Raw genomic sequence first — 24,147 nt, forward strand, 5'->3', positions numbered from 1 at the left:
CTGGGTGCAGTGGCTCACACCTGTAATCCCAGCATTCTGGGAGGCCAAGGGGGCGGTGGATCACAAGGTCAGGAGATCGAGACCATCCTGGCTAACATGGTGAAACCCCATCTCTACTAAAAGTATAAAAATAAAAAATTAGCCGGGCGTGTTGGCGGGTGCCTGTAGTCCCAGCTACTCGGGAGGCTGAGGCAGGAGAATGGTGTGAACGTGGCAGGCGGAGGTTGCAGTGAGACAAGATCGTGCCACTGCACTCCAGCCTGGGTGACAGAGCGAGACTCCATCTCAAAACACAAAAAACTCGTTTGCACTGTTGTCGAGGAGAAAAAAGTAAGCTATATTGATTAATTGAAAAAGAGCAAAGTGTTAAAATGTATGATGCTTTTTGTAGGCGTTCCAAGATCAAGGAACTGACCATAGTAGGTTGCAGGTCCCTGAAAATAATTTACAGAAAAGGAAGTACTTGAAAAATGCCTTTGAATTGAATAAGCAGAGGATAACTGAATGTAGAGGCATTAGGATGTTATTTAACAAGAGATGCCAAAGATTCTGGGGAAACAAGGTGAAGTCTTAGCGTTTAACAATAGGAAGCAACGTGGAAAGTGAGTTTAATTGAATTCAGTTGTTTGGAGGATATCAGTAAGTGCAGAAAAAATGATGTATATATTCTCATTTAATTTTCACAATAGCTCCATGAAGCAGTTACAATTTTCACATACTTTATAGATAAGAATACAAAACATTAGAGTGGTGAAGTAGCTTGACCAAGACTGAAGAAAGAGCATATGCTAAAGCCATAATTCAAACCCAGATGTTCTGACAGTTAAGATACTTTAAAATAATAAGAAAAATAGCAATAATACAACAACAATAACTAGTGTTTGGCAGGTTTATGTTGTTGAATTCTGTTTGCTTGTATTTTGCTAAGGAGTTTTGCGTTGGCCAGAGGACAGTGTATTTAATAATTGATGCCAGGAAAACTGGATATCCATATGCAAAAGAACAAAACTATATTTCATTTTTTTATCATATACAAAAATCAAATTAAAATGGATTAAAATCTTAAATGTAAGATCTCAAGCTTTGCAACTACTAGAAGAAAACTGGGGAAGTGCTGTAGGACATTGGCCTGGACAAAGATTCTTTTGGGTAAGACCTTAAAAACACAAGGAATAAAAGCAAAAATAGACAAATGAGAATATATCAAGGCAAAACGCTTCTACACAGGAAAGGAAACAATTAGCGAAGTGAAGAGAAAACCCACAAAATGGAAGAAAATATTTGCAAACTAGCTATCTGACAAAACCAGAATATATAAAGAACTCAAACAACTCAATACCAAGAAAACAAACAATCTGAATTAAAAAGGGGCAAAATACCTGATAGATATTTCTCAAAAAAAGACATACAAATGGCTAGCAGGCATATGAAAAAAAGAAAAAAATAAAAAATAAAAAGCTCAACAGTACTCATCATCAGAGAAATGCAAATCAAACCACAATGAGATATCATCTCACTCCAACTAGAATTAAAAAAACAAAAAGTAACAAATGTTAGTGAGGATTTGGAGAAAGGGAAATACTCATAGACTGTTGATAGGAGTGTAAAGTAGCATAACCATTATGGAAAACTGTGGACATTCCTTGAAAAATCTAAAAATAGAACTACCGTATGATCCAAGAATCCCACTGCTGGCTATATGTCCAAAAGAAAGGAAAGAGGTATCAGACTCACATGCTCACAGTAGCCAAGATACGAAATCAACCTAAGTGTCCATCACTAAATGAATGAAGAGAATTTGGTGTGTGTGTGTGTGTGTGTGTGTGTGTGTGTGTGTGTATATGAATATTATTAAACCATAAAAAGAATGAAATCTCATCATTTGCAGAGCATGGATGGAACTGTAGGTGATTATATTAAGTGAAATAGGCCAGGCATAGAGAAACAAATATTGTATGTTCTCACTCATATGTAATGGGAGCTAAAGACATGGATCATATAGAGGCAGAGAGTAGAATGATGGTTACCAGAGGCACGGAAGGGAAGAGAAGTTGGTTAATGAGTATGGAAATACTGTTAGATAGAAGCAATAAGTTCTAGTATTCAATAGTACAGTTAGTGAATTTTAGATATCGTTAATTATAACTAAATATAATTGTAGAAATTATAACTTGTTTTATATTTCAAAATAACTAGAAGTGAAGAATTGTAATGTTTCTAACATAAAGAAGAGATAAATGTTTGTGGTGATAGATATCCCAATAACCCTGATTTGATAATTATGCATTGTATATGTGTATGAAAATATCTCATTTACCCCCAGTATATGTACAACTCTGACATGTCAAGTAAAAATGCATAAAAATATTCATTTAAATTCTGTGCATTCTACTATGTGTAAACTGTACCTCAACTAAAATATAGTTTTTGAAACCTTAACAAATTTTTGAACCAAAAGTAAATATAATTTTTCTCATTGCTTTTATACTCAGTGTTTTAGCTCACTTTAAAGACTTTATTTCTCTGTCAATATAATGAATGCTAAGATCTTACTAAGAACTTTCTGAAGAATAGTTTTAGTTTTTAATGATATAAACTTTTCTAAGTAGTCACTAATTCAAAAAATGATTGTGTATGTATATATATGTAAATCATATTGTACTCTATGTAAGTCTGATTGAATTTCTAAGGTATTTGATGGCAGAAGATAGATCTGTTTAATAAAGATTAATGGATGGTTCAATAATAATTATTATCATAAATATTCACTGAGAAGCCTTATGTGTCAAACACTATTCCAAACATTTCATAGTCCTCCAAATATTTTGCGCATATTTTTGTTTGAAATACATAGCGATTAATTTTAATTTTATGTCATTTAATTCTCCTAACTACACTAGTAATTTGTATTATTCCCATTTTACAAAAGAGGGCAATTAGGATTAGGGAGTTTAAGTAGCTGGCCCACTATCATAGGAAGTACAGCACCAGTTTGTCGAACCCACAAAGTCTGACTCCAGAATCTAGAAGATAAAATATGGACTAATTTCTGTTACTGACTAACCATGTCAGTTATTTGTATTTCACTAACACCATTTTATTTAATTTGTCTCATGCAACTGGTATGTGTGTTGTCTCACCTACTTTTTAGCAGGGTAAGTAAAGTAGATATTTGTGTTAAGTTTAACATGTTTTTTATGTATATTCTGTGACCATTGAATCAGATTTTTGAAAGGTGGTTTTGTTGCCTCTTATCCTAGTATCCTTTCTCTAGCTGTGTTCCTTTGAATGTCATTTTCTTGGGTCTTGTTGAAATTATTTACACAATGCTGAGGATAAAAGTTTCCTAATACCTTCTCAAATGTGTATTTTGGATTTCCCCCTTCATTGCCTTTTCTTTATCAATATGTGTCCAGAATTGGTGGGTTCTTGGTCTCACTGACTTCAAGAATGAAGTCGTGGACCCTCACGGTGAGTGTTACAGTTCTTAAAGATGGTGTATCCGGAGTTTGTTCCTTCAGACGTCCAGATGTGTCTAGAGCTTCTTCCTTCTGGTGGGTTCATGGTTTTGCAGACAGGAGTGAAGCTGCAGACCTTTGCGGTGAGTGTCACAGCTCTTAAAGGCGGCGCATCTGGAGTTGTTTGTTCTTCCCGGTGGGTTCTTGGTCTCATTGGCTTCAGGAGTGAAGCTGCAGACTTTCGTGATGAGTGTTACAACTCATAAAGGCAGTGTGGACCCAACGAGTGAGCAGCAGCAAGATTTATTGCAAAGAGTGAAAGAACAAAGCTTCCACAGTGTGGAAGGGGACCCAAGCGGGTTGCCGCTGGTTGGCTCAGGCAGCCTGCTTTTATTCCCTTATCTGGCCCTGCCCACATCCTGCTGATTAGTCAATTTTACAGAGAGCTGATTGTTCTGTTTTGACAGAGTGCTGATTAATGCGTTTACAGTCCTTGAGCTAGACACAGAGTGCTAGACAGAAAAGTTCTCCAAGTCCCCACTAGGTTAGCTAGATACAGAGTACCAATTGGTGTATTTACAAACCTTGAGGTAGACACAGAGTGCTGATTGGTGTATTTACAAACCCTGAGCTAGACAAAGAGTGCTGATTGGTGTATTTACAATCCCTTAGCTAGACATAAAAGTTCTCCAAGTCCCCACTAGACTCAGGAGCCCAGTTGGCTTCACCTAGTGGATCCTGCACAGGGGCTGCAGGCCCAGCTGCCCGCTAATCTTGAGTGCCTGCACAACTCAGCCCTTAGGCGGTTGATGGGACCCAGCACCAGGGAGCAGGGGGCGGCGCCCATGGAGGAGGCTCCCGTTGCACGGGAGTCCACCTGGAGGGGGGCTCGGACATGGTGGGCTGCAGGTCCCGAGCCCTGCCCCATGGAAAGGTGGCTGAGGCCCGGTGAGAACTTGACCACAGCGCTGGTGGGCGGCACTGCTGGGGGATCCAGCCCACCCTCTGCAGCTGCTGGCCCGGGTGCTAAGCGCCTCACTGCCCTGGGCCTGCGGTGCCGGCTGGCTGCTCTGAGTGTGGGACCCCCCCCCCCCCCCAGCCCACACCCATGCCGCTGGAACTTGCGCTGGCCTGGGAGCGCCACACGCAGCCCTGGTTCCCACCCGTGCCTCTCCCTCCACACCTCCCTGCAAGCAGAGAGAGGCGGTTCCCGCCTTGACCAGCCCAGAGAGGGGCTCCCACAGTGCCCTAGCAGGCTGAAGGGCTCCTCAAGCACCACCAGAGTGGACGCTGAGGCCAAGGAGGCACTGAAAGCGAGGGCTGCTAGTACATTGACACCTCTCAATCCCCACTCTAAACAGGACACCCCAACTGCTGTTGGGAATTTGGGTGATGACCACTCTAGCTAATTCCTGCTGGATAGGGGCAATGAAGGGGCCCTGCAGTTGTAGTGTCCTCCAGAGGGGAGCTCTCTAGGCCAGTGAAAGTGTCAGTGAGTCAGTCCAGGGATCCTTGGTAGAAGTTGTTAGTTGAGCTCATTTGGGATTTGTAAGACCATCTATGGCTTGATGGCCTCAATTCTAGAGGAAACAAATTTGACAAGAAGGTTAAAGATACAGGACCCAAAGGTGAGTAACAGCAAGATGGCTGCCATGGGACCTAGAAAGGGGAGAAGCCATGTTGCCCAACTCCAGAGGTTAGTATAAGAATTTGAAAGGTGTTGTCTGATTTCAGAAACCTTTTCCTGTAAATGCCAGGTGGCATCTCATACTATCCCTGACTGTTTAGTGTAAAAACAACACACTTTCCGTAAGAAGGTGCAGAGTCCTCCTTTCTCAGCAGTGAGGAGGTAGGTCTAGGCCTCGGCGGTTTTGGAGAGTCACTGCTGCTAAAGAGTCTATTTGGGATTGTAAAGTAAGGATAGGTTTCATTATTTCTTGCAAACTGTCTGAGAAATCCTTTGAGTGTGTGGTAGTAGGATAATGAAGTGGATAAATCAGCTATTCCATTTCCTGTAGCAGTAGCCATTCCTAACCCTATAAGTAGGGGTATTAGTTGTATGGCTCTGCACTGATGGACTTGAGCTTTGAGGGGTACTGATAAGGTCTGATTTCTTGGGGCAATATTAATGTTGGGATTTAGAAATACTAAGGTGCAGGTGCCTGTCCAGGTAGTGGGGAGGCAGATATAGGTTGACATTCCACGTAAGAAGAATATACCTTGACTGGGTAGACAGAAATTTACCCTGGGGGCTTTTAAAGGAAGAGGGTACTCTGTTTTCTCTTTACTACTTTCATCTCTCTTTCTTTCTTTGACTTTCTGTATCTTTCTCTCTTTCCTTTCTGCTGGTCTTTCCCTGCTACCAGCCACTTATGCTGCTGTTCTCCCCTCTCCTTCCCCTTTCTGATGGCTTTGGCAGTGTAAGACTGCCACTTCCTTGGGTTTTTGCACTGTGTGCAATAACTCCATAATTTCCTTGTGGCATTTAACGGGGGTTCCCCCAGAGGTTAGGAACTCCCTTTCTTTCCATATTGTAGCATGGACACATAGGATTAGATAAGCATACTTGCTATCTGTATACACATTTATTCTTTTTCCCTTTCCCAGTTCTAAGGCATGGGTAAGTGCCTCTAGTTCTGCTAACTGGGCACTGGTCCCTGGGGGGAAGAGGCTTACTTTCAAGCACAGTTACATCACTAACTATGGCATAACCTGCCCTTTGTATCCCATTCTCCACAAATGAACTTCCATCAGTATATAGGTTAAGGTCAGGATTAGCTAAGGGGACTTCTAAGAGATCATCTTGGGCAGCATAAGTCTGGACTATAATTTGGTGGCAGTCATGCTTGATTGGTTCCCCATCCTCTGGGAGAAAAGTGGCAGGGTTGAGGGCCATGTATGTACGCATTTGAAGCACCGGTCCCTCAAGGAGTAGCGCCTGGTATCTAAGTAGGTGGTTGTCTGATAGCCATAAACTTCCTTTGGCACCTAGTATGCCATTTACATCATGAGTAGTCCAGACAGTGAGATCCTTTCCTTGTATTATCTTGATAGCCTCTGACACTAAGACAGCCACTGCCACAACTACCGGTAAACAGTGAGGCCAGCCTTTTGCTACTACATCAATTTCCTTACTTAGGTATACCACTGGTTGTGGGGTTCTCCCACGAGTCTGAATAAGGACTCCAAGAGCTATACCTGCTCTCTCTGTGACATATAGAGAGAAGTTTTGTCCTGTAGGAAGGCTTAAAGCTGGAGCTTGTACTAGGGCCTGCTTTAAAGTTTTGAAGGCTGTTTCTGCCTCTGGCTCCCATTCTACTAGATGAGTATTTGCCCTCTCTGTTTCCTTGGTTAAAGTATAGAGGGGCCTGGCTATCTCGCTGTATCTGGGGGATCCATAGTTGGAAAAGGCCAGTGATTCCAAGGAACCGCCATAACTGTTTTAATGTGTTAAGGTGAGGATAAGCCAGTATAGGCTGTATTCATTCCTTGCTGAGGGCTCTGGTCCCTCTGGCTAAGATTAGGCCTAAATATTTGACCTGCTGTAGGCATAGCTGGGCCTTTGACCTAGGCACCTTGTACCCTTGATTAGCTAGAAAGTTCAAGAGATCTAGAGTAGCCTGCTGGCATGAGGCTTCTGAACTGGTAGCCAAAAGTAAATCATTCAGATACTGAAGGACCAGAGTGCCTGGACTTGAGAAGTGGCCTAGATCTTGGGCCACTGCCTGACCAAACAGACGAGGGCTATCCCTAACCCTTGGGGCAAGACCGTCCACGTAAGTTGGGATGTGTCTGTGGGATCCTCAAAGGCAAAGAGGAACTGGGAGTCAGAGTGCAGGGGATAGAAAAAGGCATCCTTGAGGTCCAGAACAGTGAACCATTCTGCTTCCTCTGCTATTTGAGAGAGCAAGGTATAGGGGTTGGGTACAACTGGATATAGAGAAATTACCGCCTCATTGATGAGCCTAAGATCTTGCACTAGTCTTCACTGACCATTTGGTTTTTGTGCTCCTAGAATTGGGGTGTTGCAGGGACTGCTGCATTTCCTTACTAAACTTTGAGCTTTTAAATGTTTAATAATATCCTGTAATCCTTTATGAGCTTCAGGCCTTAAGGGATATTGCCTTTGGTAAGGAAAAATGTTGGCATCTTTTAACCTGATTTGGACTGGGTGGGCATTTTTTGCCCTTCCAAACTGTCCTTTGAATGCCCAGACTTCAGGGTTGATTCCGTCCTCAAGTAGGGGACAACAAATGGATAACTTGTTTCCCATATTCATGTAGATAATAACTCCAGCCTTGGCTAATGTATCCCTCCCTGATAAGAGTCTGGGACTTTCAGGCATAAGAAAAGCATGTGAAAAGAGCAAAGTCTCCCAATTACAACTGAGGAGGTGGGAGAAATACCTGGTTACAGGCTGACCAGGGATTCCTTGGATGGTAACATATATTGAGGACAGTCATCTGGGACAGGAGATTAACACTGAGAAGGCTGCACCACTGTCCAGGAGGAAGTCAATTTCCCGGCCCTCATTGGTTAAGCATACCCAGGGCTCAGTGAGGGTGATGACATGAGCTGGCGCTTGCCCCGGTCACCCAGAGTCCTGTTGTTGGATCATCTGGTTGAGGGGGCTTCTGACCCAGAAAACCTTCATCTTCTGGGGCAGTGCACCTTCCAGTGATTGCCTCGGCATAGTGGACATGGATGAAGGGGCAGCTTGTTTCTCATTGGACAGTCTTTTTTAAAGTGTCCTAGTAAACCACACAAAGCTTACTGGATGATTGGCCTACTCCATTTTCCATCCTGTCTGGATCACCAAGGTTTGTTTGTCTGAGGGCCATGACTAAGGCTGCAGCCTTTCTCTGATCTCGCTTTTCCTTTTGGGCCTGCCCCTTTCTGTCCCTATCATAGAACACCGAGGTTGCCAGGTATAATAATGCCTCCAAGTTTTGTTCAGGATGCAGGGCTTGCTTTTGGAGCTTTCTCCTGATATCTGCGGCTGATTGGGTGATAAACTTATCTTTTAGGATCAGTTGGTGATTTGGGTGACAGGGACCATATTTTCTTTAGGCCTCCTGTAGCTGCTCTAGGAAGACAGAAGGATTTTCTTCCTTTCCCTGAGTTATGGTGGACATCGAGTAATTCATTGGCTTTTTCCTAATTCTCCTTAGTCCTTCTAGAACACAGGTCAACAGATGTTTACGACTCCAGTCCCCATGATCTGAGTCAAGGTCCCAGTGGGTATCCATATGGGGGATGACTCGCTGACCAGTAGGGAATTTGTCCCTTTCTTTGGCTGTCATTCTATCATTTACTTGACTAAGATACCAGGTATCTCCAAACTCTCGGGCTGCAGCCAAAGTCACATTCTTTTCATTAAAGGCCAGGGTTTGGTCTCACAATAGCATGACATCTCTCCAAGTGAGGTCAACGGTTTGCCCTAGACCCTGTAGGACATCTGTGTACCTATCAGGATCATCTGAAAACTTCCCCAGGTCTGCCGTGATCTGCTTTAAATCAGAGAGGGAGAAGGGGACATGTACCCTGGTTGGACCAAATTCCCCTCCCCCTACAGTTTAAAGGGGACATAACCGATAGCCTGGGGGTTTTTGTGGTCCTTTGAAGATTTCTTTGCTTATTTCTGGGCAGGGGAGATTAGAGGAGGCTTATCATTAATAGGAAGGGGAGCTATAGGGAGGCTAGGATATGGGGGTAAGCTGAGAGGTCCTCCTGTGAGATGTAAATTATAAATTTGCATAGTTGTGGATTCTCCTTCAGTGAAAAGAAAGCTTGGACATAAGGTATTTCACTCCATTTGCCTTCCCTCTTACAAAAAAGATCAAGCTGCAGGATAGTATTGTAATTTATACTTGCCGTAGGTGACCATTTTTCCCTGTCAGAGAGAGACTATTGGGGCCAAGCCATAGTGCAGAGAAAAATGAGTCACCTCTTTCAGAGTTTGTGGGTCAAATTGGTCCCAATGGTTTAGGATGCATTTCAAGGGTGAGCCTGTTGATGCCTGAGTGTTTCCCATCTGAAAAACAAAACTGCCCTTAGTTTTGGTTTGTTTTGTTTCTCCCCCTGCCCAAGAACCCACAATGGTCCCTGGAATCTGCTGATTGGAATAGTTGTGCTCACCAACGCAGCAGCAGAAACAACCCCTGTCCAGGAACCCGCAATGGTCCTTGGACCCTGCTGATCAGAATAGTTGCGCTCACCAACGCAGCAGCAGAAATACTAGCTTTTCCCCCAGACCACATGGAGGACCGAGGAAGGTTGGATTTAGTGGCTCTTACTGACGCATTCTCAAAAACCTGCACCCTTGCCTGTCCACTAAGACCACATGGAGGACCGGACTGAGAAAAATCGAATTTAGTGGTCCTTACCGACGCATTCTCGAAAACCTGTTAGAGTCCTAAGCATTCTCCTGTTAGTATTGGGACTTTACCCTTGTCCTATAAAGATGTTATGCCCCAAAAGTGAAGTAGAGGGCCATACCCTGTGGGAGGGAAGGGATTTCCAGGGTCGGAAGAGTGACACCTTTTGTCCTCACTTGTGTGAAAAGGGAGGATACAACACTGTCAGATACTATGATTATGTGGGGAAATATAATTTATCACCTGGGAAAATTAAAGATGCATATCCTGTAAAATATAGCAAATTCGCTGTACTGAGGAGATCTGTACAAGGATGTTCATTTTAGCATGTTTATAATAGCTTAAATTTGGATATAACAAATTTCTATTTTAAAATATGGCTTGATATGGTATATATAAAATGAGTATTTGATAATAGTTAAAATGAATAAATTATTTCTGTATTAACATTCATAGATTTTGAAACAAATAATGTTGATCTAAAAGGAAGGATGAAGTATTTGAGAAGGAGAGATACCCAAATATAACATTTTTTACAAATTGTAAATGAAAAATAAATTTTACAAATTATAAATACAATACAAATTATAAGTACAAAACACATGACACTCTCACTGCATGTATACTTTTAAAAATTTATTTTAAAAATACAAAATCTGTAATGTTTTTAATTTATATATTGCCTGTCCTCAAGATGCATGTTTTTGCATTGTAAATATTTTTATATAGGAAAGAAAACAGCTCTTTAGGTGTCAGACATATATTGATTTAAAATGAGTCCTCAATTTTTAAGCGATTTTTCACAGAAATATTCTTCTCCGAGATGCAGTTCATACCTCTGTCTAATCAGCATGTTTCTGGGTACAGTAGCCAAGCTATTAAAAATGAATAATGCTTTTGGAATATTGATAAGCATGGGTGAAATCTGAATTTAGAGTATTACATGCATACTTATATTAAATACTTCAGAGACCTAATGTTTACAAAGTAGATTAAATTTCTACATTAAAATAGATTTTAAAATTTGGAAGAAAAGCATATTAGCAGGAGAAATCTCAAAAGTTCTGCAGCCTACACCAGGAAGCATTTTTACTTTTCTGTTTTCCTTGTAAAGTAAAATAAAAGCTAAGCAATTCATTAATAAAAATACAACATGCAAATGAAATATTCTGAATCTGCAATGAGTTTATACATTTACTTCTCTAAAACAAACTAATTTTCTATATCAAGGCAAAATGTAGCAACAAAATAAGCATTTTTAATAAGATAAAGAAAAGTAATCATAGCTCTGAGCATGAAACACTTGACCTATTTCAGTTGAGAGAGGACCCATATTCTTTTCTGAAATTATGCATGTCTTGATCATATCTAAGATCTATGAAGCTTGGCTCAGTCAGCAATCAATCCATCAGAGAGAATAGAATTAGAATTTGCATCAAACTGTGCTCAAGTAGACAAAATAGAGATTATGGGCCCTGGGCATGAACTTTTTTCATTTAACTTTGTTTTGTTTAACAAGAACTTAAGAGAAATTCTGGATAATGAGCCCTGTTTTATCAGATTTGTGCAGTTTTCTTCATTACTGGTGTTTGTAATTCAAATAACTATTAGGTATAAATGAAACAAGGCTGAACATTCCCCCAAAATACCCTATTGGCCTAAAAATTTCCACATCACTGAATACCTTTTTGAAACTGCTACTTATTAAGAAAAACTTCCATTCCTGAGCTCAGCTGGCAACAAAAATAAAAGTTAGCTAGGGCATTTGCCACTTATAGGCTAGAACATTTTGAGAGACTCTCCAAGGATAAACTAAATCAAATGGTAAAGTGCATGAACTTTAGAATCAGATGTCTAGTTAAATTGTAGTTTGACCTTTGAAGTAGTCTTGTCAACAAATCAAACCTAAGGGTTCTAGAATGAATTGCTAACTTGCAGGTAAAACAAATAGAAGAACACGTTAAGTTAACCAAGTGGATGCAGTCAGTAAAACCTAGTTTGTGCAGGAAAAACAACTCCTTTTCCTCAACAAATAGATTACATTATAGTGAGAAGAAAGAGACCCAGGCGAAGAATGTGCCTGTATTTTAAAAGAGACCAAAGAGACTTTATTAACTTATAGCCATGTATCAGGAGTGGATGAACTATGGTCCATGAGCCAAATCTGGCTTTCCACCTGCTTTTGTAAATAAACTTTTATTGGAACACAAATACTTGAAATGGTTAGACATACAACAATCTTCAAAGCATTCAATATTTACTGTCTTGATCTTTACATAAAATGTTTGTCAATTCCTGGTATACATAAATCTTATTTGTTTCCTGATTTAAACAAACCAAAAAATAGAATACATAATTAGATAATTGGGGAAAATCTGCACAAATGTATATTATGATTTTAAGGAATAATTAATTTTTAAAAATTTGATATTTTATTGATTTTTAAAAAGGTGCTTATTATCTTTTATAGCTACATATTTAAATGATTAAATGAAAATTAAAATAATACTTAATCGTTTTAAGCCTCAATTTATCTTTTCTTAAGATATTGACAACAGTGCCACCTATCTCATACAGTTTTTGGGGGGTCTCATGAGGTAATTCATATTTGCATTTAGCAAACTTGTCATAATTGCACCATTGCTGTTAGCTGATATTATTATTACTATTCAACAACATATAAAACTTAAAATATAAAACACCACTGACATTAATACACATTTATAAAAACAAACGTTATTACAACTATCTTCAGGAGCAAGTTTTCAGGTATTATGTTTGACAGTGTTTTTTAAACTTTTTCTGTGGAAGACAGTTCTAGGTAACCAGAAAGATTTTTTTTTTTTTTTTTACTGCAGGTATGTAAACTTATGATGTTCATCATCCTTTCAACATAAATATTGGACAAATAGTTAAGAAATATTTTGGAGAGGTACCAAATTAGTCTTGTTGTGATTTCTGAGTTTCGTTGTGTGACCATGGCACTGAGCATCTGAAGGGGACTGAAAGATTTTTTATGGGAGGCCAGAATATAAAGGTTGCTTCATTTATAATTTTGCCTTTGCAAAGTGAATAAAGCTTTAAACTCTTTAAACTTGAATCTAAAATGTGACTTAGGGTACCAGATGAGATATAATAAAACCACTACAATCTATCATTCTCACTAATTAAAGCTAACATAATTTGAAAATAAATATAAAAGTCAACTACCTAGCCGGGCACAGTGGCTCATGCCTGTAATCCCAGCACTTTGGGAGGGCGAGGCGAATGGATCACCTGAGGTGAGGAGTTCGAGACCAGCCTGGCCAACATAGTGAAATCCCGTCTCTACTAAAAATACAAAAAAAGTAGCTGGGTGTTGTGGTGATACCTTAATACCAGCTACTCAGGAGGCTGAGACAGGAGAATCACTTGAACCCAGGAGGCAGAGGTTGCAGTGAGCCAAGATCGTGCCATTGCACTCCAGCTTGGGCAACAAGAGCAAAACTCCATCTCCAAAAAAAAAAAAAAAAGTCAACTACCTGAGAACCCTGAAATGTTAAAAAGTAGCATGTGAATTGTTAAAGAAGTCAAAATGAAGGACAAAAACCTACAGAATATGTTTCTTATGTTTTCCTTTTTTTTCAATATCCAAGTTTTGATTTAACAGCAACCCCAGTCAAGGAACTCTGTTGTACTTCAGAGCAGCAAAATCTTTAACAGAAACAACTTTTGGGCAAGAGGACTGGTAATGGGGACTATATGAACTGGAGAGTATGGAAGGAATCTTTGGGACTTTTGTTTTTCTTTTTGTATTTTTTTTTTTATCGAGTCCCTACAATGGGTTTTGTAACTATGTACAAGTAGCATGAACGGTGAAACTCTGAGAAAAACTCAGTCTCTCTGACAGGAAAAAGTAGGTAAAAAGACTTCTGGGAACAGAAGAAGGTGGTGGTGAATTAAGGTGAATCTTCCTACAGAGAATTAAGGATATCCTTCTCCAGCCCTTTACTATCTCTGGACAACTCTTTGGACTAGGGAGAGTTGGAAAAGGGCATCCTTAATTCTCTGTAGGAAGGATATAATTTCCAGACTCACCCCTGACCTGTGTGAGACAGACTCCAACATAGAAGAGGCTTTGACAACAGAATTATGATGTAAACCACTGTATATAACCCAGGTAAACTCCCAAAAATAATGGGATAAACCCAAACTTCAGAGTAAAGACATTGAAAACTGACAGTGAAACTACCATTAACAGAAGGTAGGGCAGAATTTGTACTCTGAACCTAATTATTTTGGTTGTTGGTGTGCCACCTGCTTCTGTAAATAAAGTTTCATTGGAATACAGCTTTTCTGTAGCTGCTTTTATACTACAAAAAAGATCAATATTCTATAAAAACAAAACAACTTAGTAGTCAGTGTCTCCCAATATAATGTTTAGTATTTCTGGGATACAATCTAAAACTACTCAATATGCACAATTACAAAGAATCAGAAAAATGTTAACCAGTTCTCAAGGTAAATGACAATCATCAGAGGTAATCCCTGAGGTAACCCAGATATTAAAATAACCAAGGACTTTAATGCAAATATTATAACCATGCTCCTTGAGGTGAACATCAGTAATCCTGAAAAGAATGAAATGGTAGAAATTCTAACCATAGAATTAGGAAATATATATGTGTTGTGTGTGTGTATTTTGTGCGTTTATATATGTATACATATATACCTGCATACATGTGTGCATAATTTTAACATATCCATGTTTTAAAAAGTAAACTTTAGAACTGAAAAATATACCATCTGAAATAAAGTATTCCCTGGATGGGCCCAAGAGCAGAATAGAGATAACAAAGAAGTCAGTGTACGTGAAGACAGGTCAGTTGAAATGTTCTAATTTTAAGAAAAAAGTTATACTGCAGAAAATTGAACAAAGTCTCAGGAATCTGTGAAATAATACCAAAAACTACAGCATATATACTATTGTGGTCCATAAAGGAAAAGAGAAAGAAATTTGTGACAAAAGTATATTTGAATATAACAGTCAAAGGCCTTACAAATTTGGAGAAAACCGTAAATGTATTAATTTTCTGTGAGCCATAAACATAATAAACTCAAAGGAAACCTCACCCAAACACATCATAATAAACTTTTTGAAAACTAAAGATAATTCTTTCTCCTTTTATGTTTAATTTTTAAAACTTGTAATGATCTTTTAAATTATATTTTATTTTAGATTCACAGGGTACATGTGCATGTTTGTCACATGGGTGTATTGCATATTGATGGTGATCGGGCTTCTAGCGTACCCATTACCAAAAAAATGAACATTTAACTACCCGTCTATTTCTTTTTATAGATGCCAGAGGAAAATGGCACATTACATTTAGGGGAACAACATTTCAAATGACTGCACTTTTCACATCAGAAACCCTGGTGGCTCCAAGATTGTGGAACAACATCAAGTTGCTAAAAGCTATAAACTGTCAACCTAGAATTCTACATCTAGTAAAAATAATCCTTCAGAATAATAAACTGTGCTTCACGTGTAGGAAAGTTAACATAATTCATTGTCAGTAGACCTGTGAAATAAATGCTAAAAGCAGTGCTTTAGACTACAGGGAGTTGTGATATAACAGAGAAACTTGTAATTTCAGGAATAAAGGCAGAGCAAAAGTGATGCTTAAGGGGATTAAATATAATAGACCATGTTGCTTTTATTACATTCTTTAAAAACGTATATGCTGATGAAATAAAGCTTAAACATTACTTGGTGTATATGGATGCAATGTATATGATAACTAAAATATAAAGTTATTAGGATATCAGGAATTTTCAATTGTATGGCTTCTAATTGAAATGGAAAATGTTAACTGTAAATACACTGAGAAAGGTTACAAATGTGTGTGTGTGTGTGTGTGTGTGTGTGTGTATATATATATATTTATTTATTTTTTTTTGAGATGGAATTTTGCGCTCGTCACCCAGGCTGAAGTGCAATGGCGTGATCTCAGCTCATGGCAGCCTCGCCTCCAGGGTTCATGTGATTCTCCTGACTCAGCCTCCAGAGTAGCTGGGAACACAGGAGTGTGCCACTTCTCCTGGCTAATTTTTCTTATTTTTAGTAGAGACAGAGTTTCACCATGTTGGCCAGGCTGGTCTCAAACTCCTGACCTTGGGTGATCAACCCACCTGGGCCTCCCAAAGTGTAGGGATTACAGGCCTAAGGCACCACACCCAATCCAATAAATGTATATTTTACCTTCTAGAACAAAATAATAAATATAAAGACCTTTAACAAAAAATAATTAAAGTGGAAGCTAATAAGTATTTAAATAATGTAAAATAATGTAGTTCTATACTTTGCAAACACTAATCCAAAGAAAGTTAGATCGACTGTGTTAATATTAACAAAAATATATTTCTAAACAAAGAACATCAACAGGGTAAACGGCCGGGCGCGGTGGCTCAAGCCTGTAATCCCATCACTTTGGGAGGCCGAGACGGGCGGATCACGAGGTCAGGAGATCGAGACCATCCTGGCTAACACAGTGAAACCCCTTCTCTACTAAAAAATACAAAAATCTAGCTGGGCGAGGTGGCGGGTGCCTGTAGTCCCAGCTACTCAGGAGGCTGAGGCAGGAGAATGGCGTAAATCCGGGAGGGGGAGCTTGCAGTGAGCTGAGATCAGGCCACTGCACTCCAGCCGGGGCGACAGAGCGAGACTCTGCCTCAAAAAAAAAAAAAAAAAAAAAAAAAAAAAACGGTAAAGACAGATATTACATAATGATAAAAGTGTCCATTCACCAAGAAAATATAATGATAAATGTGTGTGAGCCTACCAAATGCTTGAAACTTCCAAAACATGTGAAGCAAAAATTGATAACACTGTAGGGAAGACTGGATAAATATGTTATACTTGAAGATTTCATTATTCCTTTCTCAGTAATAATAAAGTTAGGCATAAAATCGGCAGTATTGTAGAAAACCATAACAAAGCCATCCTAGTTCGACTTGTGTCATTTCTAGAACACTTCACCCAATAACAGAAGAATTCATAATCTTTTCAAGGGGTGTGGAGTAGGGATTGAGATACCATTCTAGACCATGAAACAAACCTTAACAAGATTTAAAGAATCATACCTGGGATGTTCTCCAACCATAATATAATTTTGCTAGTAGTAAATAACAGGAGGACATCTAGAAAACCCTTCAACAATTTGGAAATAAACAGTACATTTCTAAATAACCTATGGATGAAACATAAAGAGAAACTGGAAAAAAATTGAAGTAAGTGAAAGTATGACATGATAATTCATGAGATGCACTTTCTAAAGCAGTAATAATTTGAGAAATATATGGATTTATGCTAGTCATTGAAGGAAAGTTTTAAATCAATAATATAAGAAACTAGAATAGCAAGGAAAAATCAAGCCCATACCACACAAAAGGAAGAAAATAATACATATAAGAGCATAAATGAATGATGTTGAAAAGATGAAAACAGTAGAAACTACAGGTGTTATCCTTTTAACACCTGTAATGATATCAACTTCCATTACAGTCATTGGTAACTTGTATATTTTCTTTCTTCCTCCAAATTATAAGCATTCTTTCCCCAAATTACAAGCATTTGGGGGAAGAAAGAAAAGATACAACTTGCCAATGACTGTAATGGAAGTGGACATCATTACAGGTGTTAAGAGGATAATAAGGGACTACTATAAACATCTCTAGTCTGTACAACAAATTAGATGAAAAGGACCAATTATTTGGAAGATACAAACTACCAAAACTCCTTCAGGAAGAAATAGGTAACCTTGATAGCCTTACCCAGTTAAAGAAATTGATTTCAACGTTTAAAATATCCCAACAAAGAAAATTCTAGACTTTGAGGGTTTCACTCGCATACTCTACCAAAGTTTAAGAAAGAAATATTACCATTTATATATAATCTATTCCAAATATTAGAAGAGAGAACACTTGACAACTCATTTTATGAAGCCAGGATTACTATTATTTAAAAAAAAAAAACAGGTAAAGACATTACAATGATGCCTCAAAATATAGAGAACAGTGAAATGTTGGTTTTAATCAAGAAGCATTCTCTGAATTAGGCTATGCCTTAGTTCCCTGGGAAACCCTGGGAAAGACTTAGTTTAGAGAGGCAGCTCATGGAGTACTTTAGAGCCAGGCAAATCATGAGTCACACATTTTTTCATATAATTTTAATTGCATTTATTATTGAATATCTTTGACACTTCATCAGAAAAGCTGGAAAGGATGTTGAATCAATCTAAGACTCAAACAATCCTAAACTAAAGGAGCAGTTTGGCAGAAAATCCCATAGTGATTTTGGAAAAATATTCTCTATTAAAATATTAAATATTTAGTAATTTAAATTACTCTTTCACTGTTTTAATTCAAAGCCATAGGCCATTTGAGAAAAACCGACCAAGGGGAAAGATGTCAAAATGTAGGCAGACATATTAAAAAAAAAAAAAAAAAAAAACTATTACAGAACAAGTTGTTCAAAACAACCATCTGAACCTCTGGCTAGTTCATGCTAAAGAGTATAATCAGTGTATCACAGATAAAGACCAGGATGATTATCACTAAAAGCCATAGATCGTTATATACTTGTGTTGTAATGGCCTATAGTTTCTAATTTCAGAAGACATTTCTGAAGATGCTGTGACAATGAAACTCAAAATATGAAAATAAGCTATATGTCCCCATTTAAAAAGGATAGACTGACATTTACAAATAATCATTAATTTACTCATGATTTGATCATGACATTATCATAGACATTAAGACAGACATGTAATAGAATGGGTAAAATGTGAGGACAGAGAACAGAGTGCTAGTTGGAAGCCCTGAGTTCTAATTCTAGCTCTGTTGCTAATGAGTTTAATGGGTTTGAAAAATCCACTCCTCTGAGCCTAATTCTATAATCAAGCATGGTGGTTAAGTATAGGTATTTTTATCTCTAGGGAGTTAAAGACTTTACAGGGCAGTCAATCCAATGTGAAGTTTATGAGTAGTCTTCAAACAGATTACATCGTAATCACTTTTCTGGAGAGTGTCTCAAGGGTCATATACAGCAGTTGCTGACATAGGCCTAATGTCCCTACTGATGCTAATAAGAATGACTCATGAATCTGTTTGCATTTGTCTTTCTCTTGTCACAATCACCATACACAGTTTTATGCCTCATGGTATTAATAATTCTTTAAGAATTCGAATTAAGAATAGAGTTCCTGGTCACAAAGCTGGTCTTAAAATGTAGATTTGGAATTTCTGATTACTTTTATTCCTGTAAACAAAATCTCTCCATCTACATTGGAGGGTCATAGTAAAACATCTTTCCGAGCCTTAAGAACATAACAGAAACTTTCCATCAATATATGAATACATCATGGTTAATTTCAACAATCTTCTGAAGATCTAGAGCAATCTCTCAGTGAACTGCAAATATCCCTCTCAGCTCTTGAAATTTCTGCATATCAATTCAAAAGTTTTTATTGCAAATTGAAATCTTTTTTGTTAAAGAGTGAAGGTAATACAAAACATTAAATGAATATTCAGAAATTGGCAATTTTGTGTTTTTTATTCTAAAATTTAAATTATGCAGGGAATATATCAGAGTATATTTAATGTTGTATTTATAACAGTGACTGGCCATACCTGAATCCGTCCTCTAATCCTTGTCACATGTTGAGGAAAGCAGTTAAAGGCCATGATTATATTAATAATATTAGAAAAGGAAAAGTGTCCAATATCTTCACATCCCTTTCCTCCCAGAAAAATGATGAAGTAGAGATGGCTATAGGAACTAGGACTCATTAACCTGTAAGGAATAAGACAATCTCTATAAATTTTAAACTAAATGTGAACCACATTCCCAGCTTGTGTGAGGGGGGTAGGTTAATGACTTCAAATTTTCAGAGACCTTTTTTCACTTTCTGCCATTCCCTGGGAACCAATTAAACCTAGCAAGAATTCACACTACCTTGCCCTGTGAGTCTTTTTCCCCCCTAGCTTGCCTACTGGTGCTGCCTTTTGAAGACTTCAGCTTCATGTGGGTGCCTCAGCTTTAATATTTCATATTGTACAGCTAGCAACTTTTGTCTTCTACCTTGTGTTGAGGTGGTCAGGTAAAATCCAAGATGCTGGGCAGGAGGAACTGGCAAATTCTCCTAATGGGTTACCTTCAGTACTGTCTGACAGATCATCTTTTTGTATTTAGTCTTTCTTATTGTTTCCAACTTACGAAGATAATCCTTTTTCAGAGAATTCTCCTCCAGTAGTTTTATATCTATGTGTCTACATGCGTCTGTGAGGGGGAATGTGTTTATTACTTTCAAATACTCTCTAGCAAGAGGGTTAATTTGGTCACCTTATTCACTGTATGACTGGATCTCTATGCAATTTTATATCTTAATTTTCTACATTCAGTTATTTAATATATTTGGAAAGTATATTAATGCATGGAGTGAGGTGGGACACTAAGTGGGAAAACATTCAGTTTCTCAGTTATTTGTTTAGTAATACTAACCTTTTTGTTTGGGATATTTCTTTTATTATGTACTTCGTTTTCACATATATAGTGTTTGTTTATTGATCTGCCTGTTAGTTTGTACACTGCTATGGCACTAATTTAGTTATTTTTATTATGTATTTTATTTTTTATTTATTTATTTTTTTAATTTATTTATTTTTATTATACTTTAAGTTGTAGGGTACATGTGCATAACGTGCAGGTTTGTTACATATGTATACTTGTGCCATGTTGCTGTGCTGCACCCATCAACTCGTCATTTACATCAGGTATAACTCCCAATGCAATCCCTTCCCCCCTGCCCCCTCCCCATGATAGGCCCCAGTGTGTGATGTTCCCCTTCCTGAGTCCGTATTTTAATACCTAATTATTTTAACTTTTTTATTAGATGTTCTTCCTGTTTATATATCTAAGTGTCCTTGAGAATAATCTTTTCAAGTTCAAAAGTAAAACTGTAGATTTTCATTGAGATATTTGTTGAGTGCACTGAATTCTTAAAACAGCATTCTTGTTTTTTTTCTTCTAAGCTGAGGAAACATTTTAAAAATTAGGTCTTTGAAAAGATCGGTCATTGTGGGGTTTATGGAGCTCCAATTATTTATAAGTATTGTCTTTTCTCATTATTTTCATTTCTTCTTTTCTATTACATATCAAGTGAATTTCTCAAAATTTTTTATCATTTACTCAATTTTCTGTAATAATTCTTGAGTTTATCTTCAATATGAATTTCAATTTTTTTTTCTTTTTATTTATTTTTATTATTTTTTTTTTGGAGATGGAGTCTCACTATGTCACCCAGGCTGGAGTGCAGTGGCGCAGTCTTAGCTCACTGCAAACTCTGCCTCCCAGGTTCATGCCATTCTCCTGCCTGAATTTCAATTTTCTTGTTGGAATTTTAATTCTTTTTTAATTATCTCATTAGTTCATCACAATCCATTTTGATTTCACTCCTTATATATGCTTTTTTGTCATTCAGTGTGTTTGTCTTTTTATCTTTTATTGCATTTCAGCTTTTTATAATGGACATGTATCACTTCATGCCACTGAACATGTCAAATTATCTTCTCTGGTTATTTTCATTTCTTTAGTAAGTTATTTTCAGAGTTTTGCTCTGCTTTATCGAATTTAGGGCACTATTCCTTGTATCATTTACTGTTTCTCATAGGATCTGTATTGTTGTTTGTTTAATTGGCTTTTTTCCTTTTACTTATATCTAATGAGAAAATCATCACTGGAACTGAATACAATTTCTCTAAAGAAGTCCATGTGGATTTTCCCTGTCCCTGGTCATTGTGTACTTAGGCACCAGTAAAAAACCCATCTTCACTCCTCTGCTGGAGAGCAGGTTGTGGCACTTGTGTTCAGTGCTTTTTACTTGACCTTAACATGGAATTCTGCACCGTTAGCTATAGTACTTTTTGATTAATTTATGGGATACAGAGAAACTGGAGTACTAAGCATTGACAGTTCAAGGGCCTTTGTTATATCTTGCAGTATACATAGCATTAGTGCCCCTCAATCCCCCACCCTGTTGTTTAGCAAGTCTAGGAGAATTTTTTTAGGCCATCTATTACATTTTTCTACGCAACTCAATCAACCTCTCACTTAGAGTTTATTTTTCCCTCATAGATTCTTTCATTGAGAAACTGAAGGATTTTGTGTTGGGGAAATAATGGTTAACAATAATGACTGTCATCTTTTTTTTTTTTTTTTTTTTTTTTTGAGACGGAGTCTAGCTCTATCGCCCAGGCTGGAGTGCAGTGGCTGGATCTCAGCTCACTGCAAGCTCCGCCTCCCAGGTTTACGCCATTCTCCTGCCTCAGCCTCCCGAGTAGCTGGGACTACAGGCGCCCACCACCTCGCCCGGCTAGTTTTTTTTTTTTGTATTTTTAGTAGAGATGGGGTTTCACCGTGTTAGCCAGGATGGTCTCGATCTCATGACCTCGTGATCCGCCCGTCTCGGCCTCCCAAAGTGCTGGGATTACAGGCTTGAGCCACCGCGCCCGGCCAATGACTGTCATCTTAAAATGTTCTGTGCTTTTACTAGGAGTTGAAAGGAATGAGGGAATATTATTTTTTTTGGTGAGTTAATGAAAAATGAAAATGAGTTTAAATAAAAGATTCAGTGGTGCTTTCTCTCAACGTTATGAAATGGTATGCATGGAGCCAGTATATACAGAACAAATGGTTGTGGAAGATCCAGGTGTATGGTCACTGTCAAAATAATTCTGTGCCTTAGATTATAATTAATTAAAGAGAAATGTTGAGTAAATACAAGAAATACAGCCAATTATTTCCTCTGTATTTGTCTGCGCTAGCAATAAAATGTCAATTAAATATGATTAATTCTTTCTTTTTTCCATAAGCATGAGAATGTATTGCTGCAGTTTTAATGGCTGCCATGATGAGGTCTATCAGTCACTGAAAAGAAATCAGCAGAGTCATTTCAGTGTCATGAGAAAATATCAAATGCATTTCAATAGCATACCTTTACTGATTGTTTTTCTCTTGTTTCCTGTGGCAAGTAAAATATATTTGTTCAGAATAAGTTTCTGATGCAATCAAAAGCCAATGATTTCTATGAAGACTTCTCTAATCAGCATGGAAAGGAGCAGCCATTTCTTTCCTACTCCTATCTTTGTATTACAGACATTAACACTTTTTAATGGAACCAATTGTAATCCAGTGTTATTTATATGCCTGTTTTTTGTATGTACTGAGGTTAGTGAAAATGTCTTATTTATTTTCTATTTATATTACTCACCTATGAAAGAATGTGTTGACTGAATAAGGATTTTCACTTTAAATAAAATGTAGTAATCTGTAATCAGTAACTCTCACTGACCCTGAAACTCACTTGTTTTCCAAGCTGTAATTCACTCAGAATTAGAAAGGAAAAAAAGGAAGGAAAGAATGTTGGAATATGTATCTCCTCTTCACTTTATGTATCTTTATGCAGGAATCCTTTGAGTTCTTAAAAAGAATGATTTCAGGTACAAACTAATTTAAGGTTCTCTCTGTTTTTCTGAGAGTATATGAGATATGCATGGCACATATTTGGTACTTTAAAAGTACTTATGGAAAGATAGAAAGCAAATATAAAGTGCAATGATAAAGAGAGGGTTCTGGATGGCCTAATTGTGTCCAGTGGCAAGTCCAGGGATTAAAAGAAAGAAACAGGAAAATTAAAGCTGCATTTGAGTGTGAAAGTTGGGAGTTTCAGGTTTTAGAACTGGAACACTTCTAGTTGTTAGTGTAGAGTAGGTATGAAGTTCATTGCAATTGACCAGGCCAACCATTTGTTCACTGAAAAGCCTTAGAAAGTTCTTCCACAGGGCAAGGGAATCATTTCTGATGATGGCAGCATGGGAAGCAGAAGAGGGCCTGGGAGACAGTTCCCTGACATTTTGATCAGTGCCCATAAGAGTGATAGGCACATTATATCTTAATAAGTAAATAAAAACTAAAGAATAAAAGTTATTTGGTTGAGAACTAGACAAAAAAGAGCAGTATGAGGATGCATCATTAGGGTCCCTGTTGAGGGCCATGGGCTGGACTCTGCCGGGGCCTCGGGGAAAGTACACTCGGTGGTTGTAATGCAGCACATCTAGGTCTTCTGCTGTGTAGTCCCACTCCCTTCCCAACTAGATTGCCAACCTCTAAACTCCTCTCTTAAGGAAACTCTGAAGTTGTCACACTAAATACAGAGCCAGGTCAAGGAGACAAAAGGTAGTCTCAACTCTAATTATGATTGCAGTACTAACTA

The 24,147-nt window shown here is 38.0% G+C and overlaps 1 protein-coding gene across 4 annotated transcripts in view; it reads left to right on the top strand.

Annotated features, from left to right (window-relative positions):
* The window catches only part of MEI4 (meiotic double-stranded break formation protein 4), a 319,253-nt gene that overhangs the window by 151,192 nt on the left and 143,914 nt on the right, over positions 1 to 24,147 (top strand). The window lies entirely within an intron of this gene.

This window comes from Macaca thibetana, chromosome 4, assembly GCF_024542745.1.
Source record: "Macaca thibetana thibetana isolate TM-01 chromosome 4, ASM2454274v1, whole genome shotgun sequence".
NCBI classification, from domain to species: Eukaryota; Metazoa; Chordata; class Mammalia; order Primates; family Cercopithecidae; genus Macaca; species Macaca thibetana.